This window comes from Lolium perenne, unplaced genomic scaffold (genome assembly GCF_019359855.2).
Source record: "Lolium perenne isolate Kyuss_39 unplaced genomic scaffold, Kyuss_2.0 unplaced48, whole genome shotgun sequence".
Classification (NCBI taxonomy): Eukaryota; Viridiplantae; Streptophyta; class Magnoliopsida; order Poales; family Poaceae; genus Lolium; species Lolium perenne.
The window spans coordinates 215,001-229,993 of record NW_027249006.1 but is presented as its reverse complement, the minus strand read 5'-3'; the positions used below and the strand labels follow the sequence as shown (position 1 = coordinate 229,993).

General features: G+C 35.5%; 2 long non-coding RNA genes and 4 other non-coding genes across 6 annotated transcripts in view; 4 read left to right on the top strand and 2 right to left on the bottom strand.

Annotated features, from left to right (window-relative positions):
* LOC139834385 (uncharacterized) overlaps window positions 1-14,993 on the top strand; it is a 96,202-nt gene that overhangs the window by 68,381 nt on the left and 12,828 nt on the right. The gene's annotated exons all lie outside the window — the stretch shown is intronic.
* Window positions 1-14,993, bottom strand: part of LOC139834387 (uncharacterized) — a 96,522-nt gene that overhangs the window by 78,385 nt on the left and 3,144 nt on the right. The window lies entirely within an intron of this gene.
* TRNAM-CAU (transfer RNA methionine (anticodon CAU)) lies at window positions 1,972-2,045 on the top strand. The gene has a single exon. It is a non-coding gene; the product is annotated as a tRNA-Met (tRNA).
* TRNAG-GCC (transfer RNA glycine (anticodon GCC)) lies at window positions 2,496-2,566 on the bottom strand. The gene has a single exon. It is a non-coding gene; the product is annotated as a tRNA-Gly (tRNA).
* TRNAS-UGA (transfer RNA serine (anticodon UGA)) lies at window positions 3,392-3,479 on the top strand. The gene has a single exon. It is a non-coding gene; the product is annotated as a tRNA-Ser (tRNA).
* On the top strand, window positions 7,046-7,133 carry TRNAS-GCU (transfer RNA serine (anticodon GCU)). The gene has a single exon. It is a non-coding gene; the product is annotated as a tRNA-Ser (tRNA).

Genomic DNA, 14,993 nt, shown 5'->3' with positions numbered 1-14,993 from the left:
ATTATGGATCTACTGCATAATGTACATAATATATGTATACATAGAGATGTAGAGATTATATATCTATATATCGATATATAGAAGTTTAGTCATGACAAGGTTCAAAATCTTGAGAGCCCAAAATCTTGCTTATAACTTGCACAAATTGCACAAAACTCAAAACTAAAGTAGAGGTTTTTTTATTTTTATTTTATATAAATATTTTATTTTTATATAATAAAATACGTGAAGAAAGAGTGGACACAATAAAAAAACCATACCCTACATACCTAAATCTTCTTGGTTCAGGGTTTTCCGTTTCCGAAGACTAGTAAAATAAGCATATTCTGGAACCCTAAGAATTCCATGGTATATGGATATGCAAAATATAAGATTTCTAAGATTTCCGATCCTAACGGGAAAAGAAAGGGAATAGATACCCAATATGAGTCTTGGGGGGAACATTTGGTAATGGTCTTGATCTTCTATGCTCTTTTTTATGTGTTCTTAGTTCTATTTTGATTCTTTTAAACAAGAATCCAATAAACTAGAATTGAGTTAGTGGAAAAAAGGAGAGAGAGGAAAGTGATAAATGAAGAGAATCGACTAACCGGATACTTTTAGGATCTTCTTTACATCAGGTAAATCCGTCGGTCCTGTCTGTTTTTTCTTTAACTGATGACTCTTTGTTTCTTACTTCTATCAAGCTATAGACTTTCTCTACGGCTCGGACTTAATGATAAGCGGGGAAACATCCTCCATAATTTTTTTGTTTAGAATTGAACAAAAAAGGAAAGGAAAAAAGGAATTTATAGGGACAGTGTTACCTCCTATATCCCCTGGTGTATGTATATTGGAGGAATAATAAAACTATTCAGTACAGCAGTCTCGCGCACTTACGTCCTCGCAAAGTAAATAATGATCATTGTAGTCGTAACCGTAGAATAGGATCCTAATTGAAATACATACATTTGATTCAGAAGCTATTGGCATGGTAAGAAAAGATGTAAGTATTTTATATACCAGAGGGGAGGGGCTATCTAAATCCTAAAGTAAAGGCCAGCGATCCAAGTAGAAATACCAACGGCTCAGTGTCATTAACCTTTGGATATGCTTGACAAAGGGTACTGTTTATATCATAATCTACATGTAGCGGGTATAGTTTAGTGGTAAAAGTGTGATTCGTTCTATTAATAACTGAATTTGAAATGATATACTTAAGGCATCCTTAAGTTTTTTCTATTCCGATGAAAACTTTAGTTCTTATAAAGGATTTAATCCTTTTCCTCTCAATAGCATATTGAGGAAGAATATACATTCTCGCGATTTGTATCCAAAGACTAATGGAAATTGCATCCAAAATACAAATTGGATTATGAGTACAGAGTCGCGAAGCATAATTTTGCATTGGATTTTAAGTATTCCAATTTTTAAAATATGAGTAAAGGATCTATGGCTGAAGATACAAAAAAGTTTATTTCCAATCGTAACTAAATCTTCTTTTGTTAAAAAAGGAATAAGGAAGCCAAATAGCTAAAAAACGATAGTTTTGGTTTACTAGAACCATCAGCATATTGTTCCAGCTCGGTGGAAACTCAATTCTTTTCCTCAGGATCCCTTGAATGAAATTAGGGAACGAAGATAAGTAGATTAGATGGATTTAGATAGAATTTCTATCTCCTATTCTATAAGGATCATCTAGAAAGCAGAGAGCTTTTGGTTCCATTCAAATAGAAAAGCTGACATAGATGTTAAGTGGTGGGAATATCCATAAAGGAGCCGAATGAAATAAAAATTTCATGTTCGGTTTTGAATTAGAGACGTTAAAAATAATAAATCAACGTCGACTATAACCCCTAGCCTTCCAAGCTAACGATGCGGGTTCGATTCCCGCTACCCGCTCCATTCTCTATAAAAGGAGTATTCCTTTTGTCTAGACATGGTAAAGGCCTGTATTCAACCTTTTTTGTCCACCAGTTTTTGGTACTCCAGAGCGGAGTAGAGCAGTTTGGTAGCTCACGAGGCTCATAACCTTGAGGTCACGGGTTCGATTCCCGTCTCCGCACTTAACTTAGCAGTCTATATAAAAATAAAAGGACTATTCTCTTTCTTTGGGCCAACTTTTATTCACGAGTTCCCGGCCCTAGAGGGCAAAATTGAGCAGTTTGCGAAGGCACTTACCTCCACAAGAAGAACATGCAGGACCCCTCCCGACCTTGCGGAAAAGAAAAATGAAATGAAAGTAAAGGCGCAGTCCTCCTCTTTAAAAGCAGTTTGCCAGTTGTTTGTCTTAGTGAATACCCGATTTGTTTGTCTTAGTAAATACCTGATTTAGGTAGCCCTTTCCGGCTCTGTAGCGCCCCCTTTTTTTGAGTGGGATGCAAAAGAAGGGTAAGAATAGTAAGGGATACGGTACTAGACTAGCACCTAATTCTAATTAATACTTAATTTAATATAAGTAGTTAAACAGTCAACTAAACTAAACTTTTTATCATAGTACTTTACTAAATTAAGTGGGCGAGCGGCGGGAATCGAACCCGTATCTTCTCCTTGGCAAGGAGATGTTTTACCATTGAACTACGCTCGCTACGCTATATATTTTATAGCGTATATCCACTTGGGTCGACCGTCTATGTCTGGGTCGACCGTTTCGTTTCATTTTCTATTATATTAGAGTTTTCCTTATTTTTATTGTCTGTCAATGAATATTCTAATGGGACTGGAATTTCGTAATACTGAAAGAGAAGAACTAGCAATTCAGAATGCAAATTGCGTTTTAATTTTAATGCGTCTCACTATTCGAAATTTTTTTTTCAAGAAATGGCCTTTTTATTTATTTTGTATCGGGCTACTAAATACTAAACAAATTTAAGAAATGAGAGAATTTAGAATAGCTACGAGAAAGACTAGTCCAATCCATAATGATGTACCGGAAAATACAACGTTTTTATTATTTGACCAACCATCAGGAGAAGCAAATACAAGGGGTACACTAATTACTAAGACTGAGGAAGTCGCAATTAATGCAAAAACAGCTAATTGGAAAGCAATAGTCATATTTCTAATCCTCCAAACTACCATCAAATAAAGTTGACTACATATTTGATCCCTCACTTAACCAAAATTGTAAAAAAATACAAGAAGTAGGAGGGGTTTAATCATGAATCCATTGATTCTTCTCTTTAATTAAAACTTTTTTTTTTACTTAACCGCTTTTTTTATTTGCATATGGGGGTGAGGAGAGGGGATTTAGTCTTTATTTCACAAGCTGGTATAGCGGATCATGTATCTGTGTATACAGTATACAGAGATATGTCGAAAAGGGACTTGCATCTGAGATCTTTCTAGGGGTTAGTAGATCTTTTTATATGGCTATGTTCTACTTGTACGAGTAAAATAGGGATTAGGCTGTGGAGAGATGGCTGAGTGGTTGATAGCTCCGGTCTTGAAAACCGGTATAGTTCTAGGAACTATCGAGGGTTCGAATCCCTCTCTCTCCTTTTGCTTATTGAATATGCTTGTTTCTTGAATTTTTTATCTTTATTCTGTCCCTTATCTTTCTTTCATAAAAAGGAATGAATGGCTCGGCTAGATGGAATAACCGAGCCAGAACAGAAAAAAATAAAACATTAGAACAGGTATAAATAAGAAAATCTTAGTTAAGAGGATTCATGTAAAGAACAGGTTCCAAATCACGATCGATTCCCTTTTCAAAACCTGCTGCAGCAGCTCGGGCTCTTCCTGCATGCCACAAATGGCCCACAAAAAAGAAGAATCCTAGAACAAAATGAGAAGTTGATAACCAACTTCTAGGAGAGACATAATTAACTGCATTGATCTCGGTAGCTACGCCACCCACAGAATTTAAAGAGCCTAAAGGGGCGTGGGTCATATATTCTGCTGAACGTCGTTCTTGCCAAGGTTGTATATCTTTTTTCAACCTATTCAAGTCCAAACCATTGGGGCCCCTTAGAGGTTCTAACCATGGAGCGCGAAGGTCCCAAAAACGCATAGTTTCCCCTCCAAAGATAACCTCCCCAGTTGGGGAACGCATTAGATATTTACCTAAACCTGTGGGTCCTTGAGCAGATCCCACATTAGCTCCAAGACGCTGATCTCTAACTAGAAAAGTAAATGCCTGAGCTTGAGAAGCTTCTGGCCCGGTGGGTCCATAAAACTCACTCGGATAAGCCGTATTATTGAACCATACAAAACAACAAGCGATAAAACCAAAGACAGATAAAGCAGCTAAACTATAAGACAAGTAAGCTTCTCCAGACCATACAAATGCACGGCGAGCCCATGCAAAGGGTTTGGTTAAGATATGCCAAATTCCGCCAAATACACAAATGAAACCCAACCATACATGTCCACCAATTATATCTTCTAAATCATCCACACTAACAATCCACCCTTCTCCCCCAAAAGGAGATTTTAGTAAATAACCAAATATAACACTGGGGCTAAGAGTCAAATTGGTAATCTTTCTTACATCTCCCCCCCCAGGGGCCCAGGTATCATATACACCGCCAAAATAAAGAGCCTTAAGTACTAAAAGAAAAGAACCTAGACCTAACAAAATTAAGTGAATACCCAAAATTGTAGTCATTTTATTTCTATCTTTCCATACATAACCAAAAAATGGAAAAGATTCCTCAAGAGTCTCAGGGCCCAGAAGCGCGTGATAAATGCCACCGAAGCCTAAGACTGCGGAGGAAATTAGGTGAAGTACTCCAGATACAAAGTACGGAAAAGTATCTAGAACTTCTCCCCCTGGTCCTACTCCCCAACCTAGAGTAGCTAAGTGTGGAAGTAAAATTAAGCCTTGTTCATACATGGGCTTTTCTGGTACGAAATGAGCCACTTCAAATAGGTTCATTGCTCCGGCCCAGAATACGATTAATCCGGCATGAGCTACGTGAGCTCCAAGTAGCTTACCGGACAAATTGATAAGTCTGGCATTCCCAGCCCACCAAGCAAAGCCGGTGGTTTCTTGGTCACGACCAGCTAAAACGAAAGTTCCATTAAAGAGCGTTTCCACGTGGTAGAACCTCCTCAGGGAATATAAGATTTTCATGAGGCTGATCCTGAGCTGCCATCCACGCACGAATACCCTCGTTTAAAAGAATATTTTTGGTGTAGAAAGTCTCAAATTCAGGATCTTCCGCTGCACGGATTTCCTGGGAAACAAAGTCATAGGCACGTAAGTTCAGAGCCAGGCCTACTACGCCAATAGCACTCATCCATAAACCGGTGACGGGTACAAATAGCATAAAGAAATGTAACCAACGTTTATTGGAAAAAGCAACACCAAAGATTTGGGACCAAAAGCGGTTAGCCGTGACCATTGAATAAGTTTCTTCAGCTTGAGTTGGGTTAAAAGCGCGGAAGGTATTTGCACCATCACCGTCCTCAAATAGAGTGTTTTCTACGGTCGCTCCATGAATAGCGCATAGCAGAGCCGCGCCTAATACTCCGGCAACTCCCATCATATGAAATGGGTTCAACGTCCAATTATGAAATCCTTGGAAGAAAAGGATGAATCGAAATATTGCTGCTACGCCAAAACTCGGCGCAAAGAACCAACCAGATTGCCCCAGTGGATAAATAAGGAATACAGAAACAAAAACCGCGATTGGACCAGAGAATGAGATTGCATTATAAGGCCGCAATTGAACAGACCGAGCAAGTTCAAATTGGCGTAACATGAAACCTATTAGTGCAAAAGCCCCGTGGAGAGCTACAAACGTCCATAAACCGCCTAATTGACACCAACGAGTAAAATCTCCTTGTGCTTCCGGCCCCCATAGTAGCAACAAAGAGTGTGCTAAACTATTGGCAGGGGTAGAAACTGCTGCGGTTAAGAAATTACAACCTTCCAAATAGGAACTAGCCAATCCATGGGTATACCAAGAAGTTACAAAAGTTGTCCCTGTAAACCAACCCCCTAAAGCGAAATAAGCACAAGGAAAGAGCAATAGGCCAGACCATCCTACAAAAACGAAACGGTCCCTTCGTAACCAGTCATCCATAGTATCAAATAGATCATTTTCTTCTTTAGGAACTCTACCAAGGACTATAGTCATAGTGATCCTCCTATTCAATTACTTCAACCATTTCCGAGCACCTCACGTCACTTCCAAGGCATATGATAGTTTTATTATCTGTGGACGATTTGTTTCTCGTTCAATGCCCTTTTTCAATGGTCTCGAAGATATAAATTTTTTATTTTTATCTATGGAGGCACAACCGGGGTCGTGGTAAATCCATGAATTTTATTCGATTTGTTTTTCTTATACTCTAGAAATAAACATTTCAATTCAGCATTATTCCATGACTCCTATTTGAAATTTGAAAGCCTATCTTTTAAGGGAAAAATGAAAATAAAAGTAACCCCTATATTCTCATTCCCTCTCTATTTCATGGGTGGAAGAACAGAAAAGGAGGATTCTAAAAAAAAAAGGACTTTCGAAATCTATTTTTATGTGTAGCGGAAAGGAGTTGCGATTTCTTCTTATTCCTATAGAACATCTAGTAACAAGAATATAAAATCGTAAATAAAAAAAATTCTTGTCTTGCGCGGTATAAGTCTAAGGAAATAAAAAAAAATTCGCTTATACAATTTGATCCACATCGAATTTATATATCAGAATAGCGGATAGAGGCATTATTCAAGGAGTCAGATCTACTTACTTTATGGTTCTTTCCAATTTTATGTTGGGTTTGATAAGAACCCTTTTTGCTTTCTTGATAAATAATTGACAATCGACAAAAAAGCGTTTTTTCTTTTTTTTATATATAACCTGCTTGTTTTATTATAACAAGTCTTATAGGGAAATGCCCGCTAAAGAGAAAATCTATCTGATTGTCTCTCGGCCGATATTGGTTTTTAGAAAGAAAAAACAAGAATTTTCTTATTTTTTTTATTAACATTAAGAAAAAAGAATAGAACTAAAATGGAATTGGCAATATAATTTTTATATACTTTTGAAAGAAAAAAAAAGGGTTTTTGCAATCCTTATTTCTTGTCTCTATCATATCACGTAAACCTTTTGATTTGGAACAGGGAGAGATGGCTGAGTGGACTAAAGCGGCGGATTGCTAATCCGTTGTACAATTTTTTTGTACCGAGGGTTCGAATCCCTCTCTTTCCGCTCCCTCGGATCATTTTGGACTTTCAAATTGGAAGGAATTCTGACCCCCGGATTTGCTCATAGATAAATGTACGAACCAAATCCAATTTGTAAGAAAAAATGAAAAAAAAATGGAATTTTTACTCCTCGCGCCCAGGATTCCGTCCTGGGTCATTAGATAAGAATCCAAAGATAAATAGGGAAACAAAAAATATTACTACTGTATAAACAAAAAGTTTGAGAGTAAGCATTACATAATCTCCAAGATTTTTTTTAAGGAATAGATTACCAGTTTTTCCTTACCACATGGATCCACTACGATGAATTTTGTTTATTTTTTATTTTTATAGTTCAAAATGCAAAAATGAATTCTTGAAAAAAAATTGGAAGAATTCATTTATAATAAGCACTCTTATCAATATAAAAAATATTGTTAGGTATTGTGTAGGTACCTAAACCTGCTCAACGTAGGTGCAGAAGGGTAGAAAGGCTGATCAAAATTTATTGATGCAGCTATCCATTCAATGTAGAAGAATTTGCATTTTAGAGTTGAAGGTTCATAATATAAAAATATAAAAGTTCTCGCCTTTTACCCATTTTTTTTTTCATTTTTTGGAATGAAAACACCATTCAATTTGGTAGATAGGATAGAGTACTAAACATTTCATCGAAAACTTACAGCAGCTTGCCAAACAAAGGCTAATAGAAAAAAGAATAGAGGTATGACAGGCATAACATCCACGATGGGGTTGAAAATAGCATAAGCTTCGGGCAATTTGGCAAAGAAAAAACTAGTCGGATAAAGAACAGAATTAAAAAAGATACAGGTTAAACTAAGTATATTAGGCATAACAAGCATTTCATTCTTGTAGAGTAAATAATTGGATTTTGATTGAGTTATTTTTCTAAGGGAAAAAGGAGAAGGCAGATTCAAAATCTTTTTTCTTCGTACTTTCCCAAACACAAAATACCTCCTTGTATTCGCACTCTCGAATGTGAGTGGAATAAATTCGACTTTCATATAATATCTTAATAGAATTCCATGTAATGATCAATGCATTTTTTGATTCTATATTATCTGCATGTCTAGAATACTAGCAAGAGAATATTCCTCATTTTTTATATAATTGAAATGGGATTGACGAATAACAAATAAACATAATAGTGTTTATTAGTGTCGCATAAAACGAAATGGGGCGTGGCCAAGTGGTAAGGCAGCGGGTTTTGGTCCCGTTACTCGGAGGTTCGAATCCTTCCGTCCCAGATTGTTTCTGATAGTGCTCCGCAAAAGACAAAAGTTTATTAATTTATTAAAGAGAATAATGGTATCTTATGAACTCTTAGATTAGAGGCATTTCTAAGCATTCACTTTCTTTCTCAGAAAACATAATAAAGTCTTAAGTCCAGTCAAATCAAATTGAATATCTTTATTTTCATGAAAAAATTGTGTCTATCAGTCACATTTAGGATATGCTTCTACTATAAATCACTTAAATTCACTTAATCATATTTTTTCTTACTTTTTTTGTATTCAAGGCGAAGAAGTACGGAAGTACGAGAATTCTCTAACTATCAAAAACTTTCAATGTTTTCATTGGAGTATTTTATGTTAGTTACTATAGTTCTTTTTTTTTCTTAAGGAAAGAAATATATTGCTAATCTAATTCTAAAGGAAAGAAATATATTGCTAATCTAATTCTAATATAGTAATTAAATTAATTAAACTTTTTTGAAGGTTGATAGTTTATTTATTGGGGAAGAGTGGATCCTTCTCTTCTCACTTCAAAATTGATGATCTCGAGCCGTCTGGTGGTTAATATTAATAATAAATAAGTCTTAAGCAAACCCGTTTAGTCGTCTTTTTCGAACTATGTTTCATTCATATGATATAATATGGGCTTAAATAAATAGGATCGGAGGCTTTCCCAATAAAAACTTACTTTCTTTTATCCATATTACTCCATATACAGCAAGTTTGAATTAGTATACACAAAACTAAACCAATGACTATTCACGATTCCATCCATATTGGATCAATTCTCTATACCACTTTGCACTGAAAAGAGGAATGTTTGTTATGGTAAAACTTCGTTTAAAACGATGTGGTAGAAAGCAACGTGCGACTTGAAGGACATGATCAATTGTGGATTTTGCTATCCATCATTTTCCATAGTAATGAAAATGCTCTTGGCTCGACATAGTCTGTTCTATTCCTCCCGAACCAAATTTGCGCTGGGTTGTTTGTTTTTAAGTAATTATAGTACACGATGGAGCTCGAGCTCGAATAGAATTTATTTTTTATCAAGGGAAAGAATCTAGGGTTAGTGAAAACTAATAAATTAGGCCAACTTTGTCAGTCTATCCTTAATATAAAAATAGAAAGGTTAAAATAAGAAGAAAGTCCTCTTTTTGAAGATAGGGAAAACTCTTTCAATTAAAAGTATATCAGAATTAATCCGGCTTATTTGATTTCTATATAAGAGGGATATGCTTTATCGAAGGAAATAAGAAAAAGAGGGTATGTTGCTACTCTTTTGAAAGAAAAAAGAATAGAAATTCCCGAAGTAATGTCTAAACCCAAGGATTTCACAAATCAAAGATAAAGGATTCCAGAACAAGTAAACACAATTTTCAATTGTCTCAACAACAGAATTGGATCAGAATAAGGGATAAAAGTAAATTCGCTCGAAATGAGACAAAGAAAAGAGTTTAGAGACGACTCAAAAATTTTGGAAGGATTTAGTCTTTGAAGTCTGTCAGTCAAAATTAGCCAACTTGAGTCATGAGTATAAATGAAATTTGTTTTTTCTGTAAGGAAATTAATGCACGTCATAGTCTAATTTCTATTACTATAGACTATAGACAGAAATTCAAATCATTTTCTCGAGCCGTATGAGGAGAAAACCTCCTATACGTTTCTAGGGGGGGGCGTTATTTATCTACCTCTATCCCAATAAGCTGTCTATCGAATCGTTGCAATTGATGTCCGATCTCGAAGAGAAGGAAGAGATCTTCGAAAAGTAGGTTTTTATGATCCGATAAAGAATCAAACTTGTTTAAATGTTCCAGCTATTCTCTATTTCCTTGAAAAGGGTGCTCAACCGACAAGAACTGTTTATGATATTTTAAGGAAGGCAGAATTCTTTAAAGAAAAAGAAAGAACTTTGAGTTTATTGAAGAACTAAATGAATAAATAAAGTAGAAGAAGATCACTAGTATTCCTCGTTCTCTAATTATTTAGACATAATTTACCTCCTTCTTAGTCCTATTTGGATTTATGTCGTGCCAATCCAATATAAGCCCCTATTTTATTTACTTTTTCTATCTAATTTGTTTTCTTACCATTGTATTTCCATTGACAAAGGTCTATTGAACAAATAGAATTTGTAGATAGATAGGTCTCTTTATCCTCCTACAAATTCTATTTGTTCAATAGACCTTACTGCATATTTATATTTTTCTGCCTACACTTCGCTCAAATGATAAGGGTGTTCCTCTTGCATGTATTTTCATACAAGATTTTTTTTATTAAAATAAAAATAGCTAAAAAAAGGAGCGTTTTGCCATCGTGGTTGGTTGGGGTCGTTCTTTTTTTAACCTTAATGGAATTTAACCGGACCTGTTCATTTTGGCATTTGAGTGTTTTTCATGGTCGATAAATTCTTTCTTTTGATGTCTTGCTAATTCAATGTTTTGACAGAAGCGGGCGGTGTAATTCCATTGATTTTTGGATTTCGATCGTATCTAAGATCTTTTTTTATCTGGGTTGCTAACTCAATGGTAGAGTACTCGGCTTTTAAGTGCGACTATGATCTTTTACACATTTGGATGGAGCAACAAATTCGTCCAGACTCTTGGTAGAGTCTAGAAGACCACGACTGATCCTCAAGGGTAATGAATGGAAAAAATAGCATGTCGTAAAAAAATCAATTTCTTTTTTTTATGGAATAAAAATTACGATTTTCTGGGTCTAGTGAATAAATGGATAGAGCTTGGCTCCAATTCTGGTAAAATAAAAAGCAACGAGCTTAACTTCCAAATTGGAAAGATTCCCCGCTCTAATTAGACGTTAAAAATAGATTAGTGCCGGATGCGGGGAAAGGTTGGGTTTTCCCATGAGTGGACCCTTTTTTTTTTTCTTTATTTTTAGAAATCCTAATTATTATTAATTATGAATTGAATAAGGGATATTATGGATTGAATGTGTAAAAGAAGCAGTATATTGATAAAGAGGCTCTATTCCAAAGTCAAAAGAGCAATTGGCCTGCAAAAATAAAAAATTTGTTCTGTTCTCTTTTGTAATTTAGAACAAACATAAACTAATTGGGTAGAAAAGGAGCGGAAAAAGATCTGTGGATTAGACTACCTTTCTTTCCAGGGTTTGTATTCAAAAATACCCTGTTCTGACCATATTGCACTATGTATCATCATTTGATAAACCAAGAAATTCTTCTTCTCTATGATTCAAGTAGAAATACAAATGGAAAAATTCGAAGGGTATTCAGAAAAACACAAATCTCGTCAACAATACTTTGTCTACCCACTACTCTTTCAGGAGTATATTTATGCATTTGCCCATGATTATGGATTAAATGATTTCGAACCTGTGGAAATATTTAGTTGTAATAACAAGAAATTTAGTTCACTACTTGTGAAACGTTTAATTATTCGAATGTATCAGCAGAGTTTTTGGATGAACTCGGTTAATCATCCTAACCAGGATCGATTGTTGGATTACAAAATTGGTTTTTATTCTGAGTTTTATTCTCAGATTCTATCTGAGGGATTTGCGATCGTTGTAGAAACTCCATTCTCGCTACGAGAATTACCTTGCCCGAAAGAAAAAGAGATACCCAAGTTTCAGAATTTACACTCTATTCATTCAATATTTTCCTTTTTAGAAGACAAATTTGTGCATTTGGATTATTTATCACATATAGAAATACCCTATCCTATCCATTTGGAAATCTTGGTTCAACTCCTTCAATACCGTATCCAAGATGTTCCATCTTTGCATTTATTGCGATTCTTTCTCAACAATTATTCAAATTGGAATAGTTTTATTACTTCAATGAAATCTATTTTTCTTTTAAAAAAAGAAAATAAAAGACTATTTCGATTCCTATATAACTCTTATGTATCAGAATATGAATTTTTCTTGTTGTTTCTTCGTAAACAATCTTCTTGCTTACCATTAGCAGCTTCAGGAACTTTTTGGAACGAATCCACTTTTCTAAGAAGATGGAACATTTTTGGATAATGTATCCTGGTTTTTTTAGGAAAACTATATGGTTTTTTATGGATCCTCTTATGCATTATGTTCGATATCAAGGAAAGGCCCTTTTTGCATCAAAAGGTACTCCTTTTTTGAACAAAAAATGGAAATGGTATCTTATCAATTTGTGGCAATATTGTTTCTCTTTTTGGACTCAGCCGCGAAGGATCCATCTAAACCAATTAGCAAACTCTTGCTTTGATTTTATGGGGTACCTTTCAAGTGTACCAAAAAGTCCTTTCTTAGTAAAGAATCAAATGCTGGATAATTCATTTCTAATAGATACTCTAATCCAAAAATTGGATACCATAGTTCCCGCTACTGCCCTCATAGGATACTTATCAAAAGCTCAATTTTGTACTGGATCGGGCCATCCTATTAGTAAACCCATTTGGACAGATTTATCAGATTGGGATATTCTTGATCGATTTGGTCGGATATGTAGAAATCTTTTTCATTATCATAGTGGATCTTCAAAAAAACGGACTTTGTATCGACTAAAGTATATACTTCGACTTTCATGCGCTAGAACTTTAGCTCGTAAACATAAAAGCACGGTACGAACTTTTATGCAACGATTAGGTTCGGCATTTTTAGAAGAATTTTTTACCGAAGAAGAGCTAGTGTTTTCTTTGATGTTCACCAAAACAACCCTTTGTTCTTTCCGTGGATCACACAGTGAGCGTATTTGGTATTTTGATATTATACGTATCAACGACCTGGTGAAGCCTCTTAATTAATCATTAAACAGAACTAATAAACAGAAAAGGGTTGATAAATGATCAAGATAAAACTTTCATATTTTGCATTCTGAAATGTTCTTTTTATTATAATAAATTATTATAATAAAGAGGAGGCGAATCCACTTACTAATTTACGAATAAAAAATAAAAAAAACTAAAAAATTAGTAGAACTTCCTCTTTGGAATAGAAATAGGCTATTTCTACATAGGGAAAGTCGTGTGCAATGAAAAATGCAAGCACGATTTGGGGAGGGGTTTTTCTCTATTGTAACAAGGACCAATTATCTACTCCATCCGACTAGTTCCGGGTTCGAGTCCCGGGCAACCCATATGGAAAATAAAAAAGACCAATCTTAGTTTTTAACTTGGACTCACTTCATTTACAAAATTTTTTGTTTGGTTAATTTAGCTATATGGATATCCAATCCTTGAGCTGATTTGGTTGACATTGGTATATAGTCTATGTTATACTGTTAAATAACAAGCCTTCTATTATCTATATTATTTATAGTTAATATGTGTGCTTGGGAGTCCTTGCAATTTGAATAAACCAAGATCTTACCATGACTGCAATTTTAGAGAGACGCGAAAGTACAAGCCTGTGGGGTCGCTTCTGCAACTGGATAACTAGCACTGAAAACCGTCTTTACATCGGATGGTTCGGTGTTTTGATGATCCCTACTTTATTGACCGCAACTTCTGTATTTATTATCGCCTTCATCGCTGCCCCTCCAGTAGATATTGATGGTATTCGTGAGCCTGTTTCTGGTTCTTTACTTTATGGAAACAATATTATCTCTGGTGCTATTATTCCTACTTCGGCGGCGATCGGATTGCACTTTTACCCAATTTGGGAAGCTGCATCTGTTGATGAGTGGTTATACAATGGTGGTCCTTATGAGCTAATTGTTCTACACTTCTTACTTGGTGTAGCTTGTTATATGGGTCGTGAGTGGGAACTTAGTTTCCGTTTGGGTATGCGTCCTTGGATTGCTGTTGCATACTCAGCTCCTGTTGCGGCTGCTACTGCTGTTTTCTTGATTTACCCTATTGGTCAAGGAAGCTTCTCTGATGGTATGCCTTTAGGAATATCTGGTACTTTCAACTTTATGATTGTATTCCAGGCAGAGCACAACATCCTTATGCATCCATTCCACATGTTAGGTGTAGCTGGTGTATTCGGCGGCTCCCTATTTAGTGCTATGCATGGTTCCTTGGTAACCTCTAGTTTGATCAGGGAAACTACTGAAAATGAATCTGCTAATGAGGGTTACAAATTTGGTCAAGAGGAAGAGACTTATAATATTGTGGCTGCTCATGGTTATTTTGGCCGATTAATCTTCCAATATGCTAGTTTCAACAACTCTCGTTCTTTACACTTCTTCTTGGCTGCTTGGCCTGTAGTAGGAATCTGGTTCACTGCTTTAGGTATTAGTACTATGGCTTTCAACCTAAATGGTTTCAATTTCAACCAATCTGTAGTTGATAGTCAAGGTCGCGTTATTAATACTTGGGCTGATATCATCAACCGAGCTAATCTTGGTATGGAAGTAATGCACGAACGTAATGCTCACAACTTCCCTCTAGACCTAGCTGCTCTTGAAGTTCCATCTCTTAATGGATAAGGTTTTTCTGCTAACATATAGGAATTTTTGAAGAAATAAAACAAAGAAATACCCAATATCTTGTTCTAGCAAGATATTGGGTATTTCTTTGTTTATTCATAATCTTTCTATTCTGAATTCAGTTAACGGCGAGATTTAGTATCCTTTCTTGCATTTTCATAACTCGTGAAATGCCGAGTAGGCACGAATTCCCCCAATTTGCGACCTACCATCGGATTTGTTATGTAAATAGGTATAT